The sequence below is a fragment of the Cornus florida genome, unplaced genomic scaffold (genome assembly GCF_030987335.1).
Source record: "Cornus florida cultivar Cherokee Brave unplaced genomic scaffold, ASM3098733v1 CherokeeBrave_3.0.0_Hap2_Chr09, whole genome shotgun sequence".
Lineage (NCBI taxonomy): Eukaryota > Viridiplantae > Streptophyta > Magnoliopsida > Cornales > Cornaceae > Cornus > Cornus florida.
The window spans coordinates 72,624,456-72,632,805 of NW_026775579.1; the positions used below are offsets into that span (position 1 = coordinate 72,624,456).

The 8,350-nt window shown below is 32.6% G+C and overlaps 1 long non-coding RNA gene across 1 annotated transcript; it reads right to left on the reverse strand.

Annotated features, from left to right (window-relative positions):
* Positions 1 to 3,612: 3,612 nt before the first annotated feature.
* On the reverse strand, positions 3,613 to 7,765 carry LOC132274386 (uncharacterized). The gene is made up of 3 exons (XR_009470410.1): positions 7,678 to 7,765; positions 7,449 to 7,541; positions 3,613 to 4,290 (listed from the first exon to the last, which is right to left on the reverse strand). It is a non-coding gene; the product is annotated as an uncharacterized LOC132274386 (long non-coding RNA).
* Between the last annotated feature and the right edge of the window lie 585 nt (positions 7,766 to 8,350).

The following is an 8,350-nucleotide window of genomic DNA, read 5'->3' on the forward strand; positions in this document are numbered from 1 at the left end:
AGCCCAAGAGCAAAACTGTGCGGGTCAGGTCCAAAGCGGACAATATCATACCATGTGCTGGAGTGAGTTGTTGCACTTCAAATGCTCCTTTGTCAATCTCTTGTGGTCATTTCTACAAACACGTTGTGGATTTCATACTCTACCTTCATCTTGGTCAGAGCTTGTGACATGGAGCTCCCATCATTAGAGGGCGAACTCATCAAACCACAGTAAATTAGTTTCAAGACTAGCCCTCGCATCCCTTGTTTACAATGTTCGGTGTGAACGCAACAAAAGGATCCTTAGGAAGAAGAAACTTTCCACGAATTCAGCTCTACAAACTCGAGGAGTCCTCTCCAATGGCTGTTTCCGGATTGAGGAGCTGCTCTGTTCCAAGTTCCAACTGTCTGCTCCATTTGAAATGCTGCTGGTTGGGCCTCCAACCAGGCCCAACCAATTGGGCCTGGTTTCCCTTTTCGGGTTTGTCAAATGTTTTGTTTATTTTGTTAGTTTGGGCTAACCATTTTTCTTTTTGGGCCAGTACACATTGTTTGTACATACAATATATATATATATATATATATATATATATATATATTAAAATTTACCTTTCAAAAAAAAGTAATAATAAAAAATCTAAATCACAAGACTCACAAGTATAGCTAAAGCGAATATCGACGCCATATATCATTATATGTAAAGAAAAAAATTTATATTTGTGTAAAGTGATCGTGACAGCTCAATTAATGTGAAAATACATCATAGTCCAAGCATAGAATTCCCACATTACAAGGAAATAAGACGGACAATCACATACCAGAAAATAATAATAATAATAATGTTCTTAATTGTCAAAGGTTGATATAGTGCCAAATTTCGACCGAGGAGCCTCTAAAGAGGGTATTGTTTACCTGAACACAAATATGACCCCCTCTTGACGCAGAGGTGCAGTATTCGTATCGGAAAAGAAGATGAACAAGACAATATTTAATTTTATTTTTTATTTTTTCAAATCAACGTTTAAGTATATAGAGTCACCCAATCCATCCAAAAAGGTTTTGCTCTCAAGCTTCACACGCGGATTGCGATTCGTACAAAATTTGCTTATTCAATTTTTGTGATTTGTGAATTTGTTTTTCTAATTCGTCATTTTCAAACAATTTCACTCCATATGGATAAATTACTTACACTCTAAGTTATATGGCACACTTATATTATCATACATGCATATATTAATTACTTACACAACTACTAAATATATGCATTACTAACACTCCATGTTAATACAGTAATTACTAACGCGCCCACGTGTGCCCCAACTGTATGGCATAGTTGTACCATCATATATGACACACACACTAGTCATAATACATAATTGAAAAAATACCAATTCCGAATTGGAGAATATTACAAATAACTCACCACTAACTTAAGCCACACATCAATTAGTGAAATAAGTTAGCTTATTTATTACATACATCATTAATGAAATAAATAATAATAAATATATTGCATATAGATTTAAATAAATAAATAAAAATTGCAAAACTTATGTCATGATATAATTCTTTTTAAACTTAATATACGACACTTGTGCTTTAAATTTTTTTACACTTCGACACTTTCATGCTCCGGCTCCCACTCCCGCTCCAATTGAATTACATATAAGAGTAGATTTGTTAAATTATAAAATATATATATATACCTAATACACCATAAAATGGTTAAATTTTAAATTTTGTCACTATTTATCTTTCCATCTGTCACTTTATAGCAAAATATAATTTTACCTATATCTTATTTTAAAAAAAATTACTTTCAAAACTGTGCATAAAACTCAGTAGAATTAAAAAATTCCTGAGCCAAAAAAAGTTATCAAGTTGGCCCATATCCGTGATTGACTCATTAACTTGGTTGTAAAATAACAAAATTGACGTTGTTATTTAATGTTAAATTAAAATGCTGAGAATTATTATTTTAATAAAGGACCATTAAATAATGTTAAATTACAAATTTGTTTTAAATTGAAAAATTATTATTTAATGTTAAATTACAAAATTGACCTTGCTATTTTAAAATTACAAAAAAAAAAAAAAAAAAAATATATATATATATATTATTATCAACATTTTAATTTAACATTAAATTGCAAGGACAAATTTATCATTTCACAACTAAATTAACGGGTTAGATATGAGGGCAACTTGATAAACTTTTTTTAGTTCAGTGAGTTTTTTAATTATAATGTGATTTATAGGACAAAGAAATTTTATGATTTTAACACTAATTAAAAAAATACGAGTTGAAGATATTTATTTGTTTGCAACTGGAAAACCTGAAATGATAATTGTAACCATTTGGGTTTGGTTGATTAAATTTCCTAAAAATGGTGAATGTCAAATTGCAAATCCTATGAAAATAAAAGAAAATGACATTTTAAATGACTTTTGGAGACCAAAAAACCTTGGCATAAGAGAAAAAACTAATAATAAAAAATAAAAATAAAAATAAAAATTATGACATCACATCAACTTCGCATTAATACATACCGTGTTGTATATGCCTAGTCGGTTTGTATAATCTACTTATTTATTATTCCTCTATCCTCGAAAGTCGAAACACAATGGGTTCATCATATCTTGCCCCACGCAGTGCTAACTCTAAAATAATAATGTTTAATACAAAATTTACTAATGCCTTTTATTATTATTATTATTAATAAAATATATACAGTACATATATAAATAGGTAACAAAATGAGTTGATAAAGAATTTAAAAAAATGTTCAGAGTTGTTGTATTTTCCATCTTTAATAGTAAAAGATCTTGGAGTTCGTTAAGGAGAGTATAGTTATAGTTGGCTTGTAAGTTTAACACTCTCCAATTCAATATTTTTGACACAAATGATAAAATTATTATTTAATTATTGCAAAGTGATGTTATATAATGACAAAAATATTTTTAATAAAAAATTAAAATTTTAAAACAATATTTTCTTTATTTATTTATTTTTTAAATAGAACGAATTACACACACTTTCTTGTTCTTGACCTCGCGCACCTTGCACCAGTAAACGCTTGCTCCATTAAGAGCTTCGACACAAGCTTTGTATCACACTGAGATGGTTAGGTTGTCGTCGTCAAACAAAAAAAATAAATACAACTTGTTTTCGTTTCAATGTTCAACTCAGAGAGCAGAGCAAAGAGCTTCGGCGGCATCAGCACATAACATCTACGCTATGATGGGTAAGACCCTGAAACGAAAACCCTTTTTTTTGATATAATATTTGGACGACCCATTTCAATTTTGTGAATGTACCATTTGGTTATCATATATATGATAGTGGATAATATTAGATTTGATGGTCTCGTTTAGTAAAAATCCAATAGTGTAGAAATGTTTGAACAATCAGATTTATTGGGATTGCCCATCTTGCCAAATATTTATGCTAGTAATTACTGAATAAATAGGAGTTCTATGTTCTGAAGCATACAATGTATGTGTTTTTTAAAGTGAAATATCATGTGTGTGTGTACTATTTTCAAAAGAAGTATACATGTCTGCTCTTTACCCAATACAGTTCTGTATCGGGTACTTCTGTGCTTTATTTGACAGATTTTTTAATTTTGTTAAAAAAAAAAAAAAAAAAAAACGTGTAAATAGGGGGAAAATTTCGATAGAGGCCTATTATCAAATAATTTTCTGGATTGAGGAGCGCAATGCTATTTTCACTTGCGATTTTACACTAGAGGTTAAAGATGCAGAGCAATTCTTTTAAGGTGAATTTATTATCCAAGACATGTATATGCATAATGTACTTATTTTGTTATCATATGAAGACAAAACAACACATTGGTTGGTGGCTTGAGGATGAGATCAATGGTCAAAAAACTAATAAGGTTTAAGTGGTTGTCCTCATTTAATGGAAGAATAGACACATTTAATCAAGTTAGAAGCATGGGTTATTGCCTATTTGTGGTTACCATAAATGTGGTAATGTGAGAGTGTGTAAATATATATAGGACTTCAAATCGAAGTGTTCGGGCCTTAGTTTTACTTGTCAAGTATTCATTAAACTTTCAAATCTAAGAGAGAGAGAGAATAAAGTGGAATAGTTGTTTATTAGTCGAAATGGCAATCAGAATTGATGTTAAAAAAACACAAATTATAAATTCCATAAACAAAGAAATTAATAAAATGATGAGAAAAGAGGATTCACCAATCGAAAGTAGCACCCTCGATGTGCCCAGCCCCCTTGGGGGTACGTCTGTGGTCGGAGCATTATCAGCCACATCCAAGTTTTGACCCCTTCCTGTTGAATTATTATATATATATATATATATATATATATATAACACAAGGTGAGAAACATTTTAGAGATGCTTGTAATTCAATATTCAATTGAGAACTGAGAAAAAAATTCTAAATTAGCAATAAAGATTATATTTAGTGGGATGTTTGGACAAACCCTAGGGGAGGTCAGGGAATGGGTTATTTAAACTTACAATTTAATGACTATAATACCCTTATGATCAGGAAAAGACTCCATTGCCCCTTATCATTACACCAAAAGGTCCAAAACACACCCTTTAACTTACTATTACATCCAAACGCACCATTATCCTTATGTCCATATACATACATATATACATACATACATACATAGAGAGAGAGAGAAAACACTGTTCATCATCTTTTTCACATCTTTTTGATAAATTAATAAAAAATAAAACATCTTGTTGACCAAAACACACTGCCTGCTGTAAACAAGGCAGTGTGTTTATCCCCTTTCCTGATTACTCTGATCTAGTCCAATTACAGGGCATACACGTTTTGGGCGGCAAGAATAGGAGATCTTGTGGCTGTGAATTGATTGACTAAAAGCGACGACGAAGCCGAGGAATTGATTGTTGGGATCAGAGTGGGGGGAGCCGAGGAATCATTTATACTACATGATTTACCCATCTGCAATCCTTGATTTTCAAAATTATTGTAGCTGGTAAATCTAAACACCTTATAACCTACCCAAACACCACGTCTCTTCTCTCTGTCATCTTTCACGATCTCTCTATATATACACATACATATATATATCGTCTCTCCTAAGTCCTCACTGAAACTCTCTCACTATATATATATATACACACACATCCCTCTTTCATACTTATTTGACAAAATAAATAAATAAATCTCTGCAACTTAGCTTAACCCAATCTCCACCAATCTATCTCATCCACACACACTTCATTCACCACGTTGACACGTTCAAATTAAGCATGTAATAAGAAAACATAGTTCAATGCCAAAATCAATTTTTGTGATTAAATTTATCTCTAGATTACAACCTTCTCAAAGAACATAAATCCTTTTTTTATAACATAAAAAAGAACAAAAAGGTTGGGACAAAATGCTCAGGTGAATATAGGAACTAAGAATTATCAAAAATAAATAAATAAATAAAATTTATTTTAAAAAAATAAAATTATCAAAAAAAAAAGGTGAATATAGGAACTGAGTGGTCAATTTCAGAGTTGGGTTTTGAGAAGGATTGTGGTGGTAGTAATGGGCACAAGAGGAAGACCCACTTCGTTAGGTCTCATAATGAGAATTGGGCACCCAAAGAGAGGAGAATGAACAGTTATACCCAACTGAACAAGAAATCCAGATGTTTCTACAGTGACGAAGCCATCGACGACTTGATCACTCCAGAATTCAAAAACTTCACAAATTGCTCTGGATTCGATTTTGCCTCATCATGAATGGCATATTTTCAGAAACCCTTTAAATTGATGGTCATCACACCTTCGAGCAGTTCATAGGAAGAATGGCCATCGAAGTCATAGTTATTGAATGCTAGGGTTTCTGAGTTGGGACTATGGACTGTGAATTGTTCTTCAAAAGAAGGATTGTAAAGTAGAGAGAAAGAAGGTTAATTCTCTGCATCAGTGGGAGGTCCGGGATGGTGGTTTTTGAGAGCTCTGTGTACCATAACTTTAGAGAGAGAAAAAGGTGTTTGTATGTATGTATATAGAGAGAGAGACAACCTTATCACTATTGCTGTGTTGTCGCAATTTGATTGGGTTTTGAGATTGTACTTTACAAATAAGCAAGTCCATAAATCCTTGAATCTGGGTCGTTTTATAAGGGCAACATGGCCTTTTGGCTTTTTCATTACCGGAAAGTGAGTTGGTGGGGTAAAATGCAACAAAAACATAATTTAGGGGTTTTTTTGTAGTTCAAGGGGTTTCTTGCATTTTACCCTAAAGGCAGTGACTCAATAGTTAATTTTGATCTCAAAGACAAGGATCACCCACTAGTTATTTTCTAGATTGTATGAAGTTATTACTGTGAGTCAGAGAGTATGATGAAACAATAGTTTATAGGAGCATTATAAATGGGAGTTGGACCACTAAGGAGTTCCAATTGTTATCCGAACAGTCAGCTAGAGTATTTTTATAATTCTGTGTAGGCAACCTCATTTAGAGGCTCCATTACCTGATTTTCAGTGGAGATTGGGTTAGGATCATGCAATGGGATATTGAAATTTTTTGAAGTTACTTTAATCTTATTTATTTAGTTTGGTAGTGATATATGGTGGAATTTTCTTTCCAAAGTTCATTCGTGTGCTTGAAAGGGTAGTTATCAGTAGTTGACATGTTGAATGGTTTATCAATTCTCTATTCCTTGTGGATGTTGAAGTCTTTACTTGAAGCTGTGCAATGGAGGAAACTTAAAAAAAAAAAAAATATCTGAAGGGGACTATAACCATGTTGGAACTTGCAAGTCTGAAGAGGCAAACAACCATGTTGTAAAGTTTGTAGCAAGCAAGAGTTGTTTAGTTATTGCTGTCAACAATTTCTTAAATTTAGACGTTATGGTACTTGATCTGTTTTGGTCTCGAAATTTTATGAGCTCAGAATAATTTTATGATTGTTTGCATCCTTGTTGCGGGTTGTCTAATTTCTTTCCCTCAGATAGTTGTCATTGTTGTAGTTTGAATTGATGAGATTGAAGTTTGAAAGGACTCAAACTATTGCTAGGATGGAGAAACTTATGGTGGCTTTAAGGAATGATAATGTGCAAGCTTTGAGGATGAGATCAATGGTTGGAAAACTAATAAGGTTTAAGTGGTTGTTTTCATTTAAAGGAAGAATACAGCCATTTAATCAAGTTAGAAACATGGTTATTGCCTATTTGTGGTTACCATAAATGTGGTAATGTGAGTGTTTGTGTGTGTGTAGGGGTTGAAATCCTCTGTCTTGACTTCAAATCGGTGTGTTCGGGCCTTGGTTTTACTAGTGAAGTATTCATTAAATAAGAGAGAGAGAATAAAGTAGAGAATCAAGTTTTGTATATTTGTTTATTAGCAGAAATGGCAATCAGAATTGACGTTACAAAAACACAAATTAAAACAGAAATTAAATTCCATAAACAAAGAAATCAATAAAATGATGAGAAAAGAGGATTCACCGGTACAAAGTAGCACCCTAGATGAGATCAGCCCCCTTGGGGATAGATTGGTGATCGGAGCAGTATCAGCCACATCCAAGTTTTGACCCCTTGCTGTTGAATTATTATTATTATATATGTAAATATATATATAACAAAGTGAGAAATGCTTCTAATTCAATATTCAATTGAGAATAGAGAAAAAATTATGAATATAAAACAATTAAAGAAAAAAAAAAAAAAGATTCACCATTAGTCAATATTGCCCTTGATGTTATCGGACGCCTTGGGGACAGTACATTATGATGCACACTAACACTTTCAGTTCCAGCAGGACCTGTTGAGAAGAACGAAAACAAATTCTCAAATTCTTTTTCAAATAATCAATACAATTTTAACTTTCAAAATCGTGATTATAAGTTTATAAATGTAGTGCTTTCGATAATCAGCCTATAATTCGACACGAATGGGTCAAAATTTCATCGCAAGCCTAGATTGTGTTTCTGGGTTTTTTGTTCTACTGGTGGTAGAGAGAAGAAAAATGGTTTAAACAGTGATCTCGAAGGCAAGGATCACCCACCAGTTATTTCTAGATTGTAGGAAGTTATTACTGTGAGTCAGATAGTATGATGAAACAGTAGTTTATGAGCCTAAAATACAATACAGCCCAAAAGCCCATTTTTCCAAGTTTTGCAGTGAGAAAGACATAACTTGCTTGAACATGAATAGAAGTCCAACTGGTGGCGGATTTACTTCTTTAAACCGACTGCAGCTTCATCGCTGAACTAAGGCACTATGAATGTGTAGTGTGTATATATGTATATAGTGGTCGAAGTCCTCCGTCTTGACTTCAAATCAGTGTGTTCGGGCCTTAGTTTTACTAGTGAAGTATTCATTAAACTCAGAGAGAGAGAGAGAAGAAA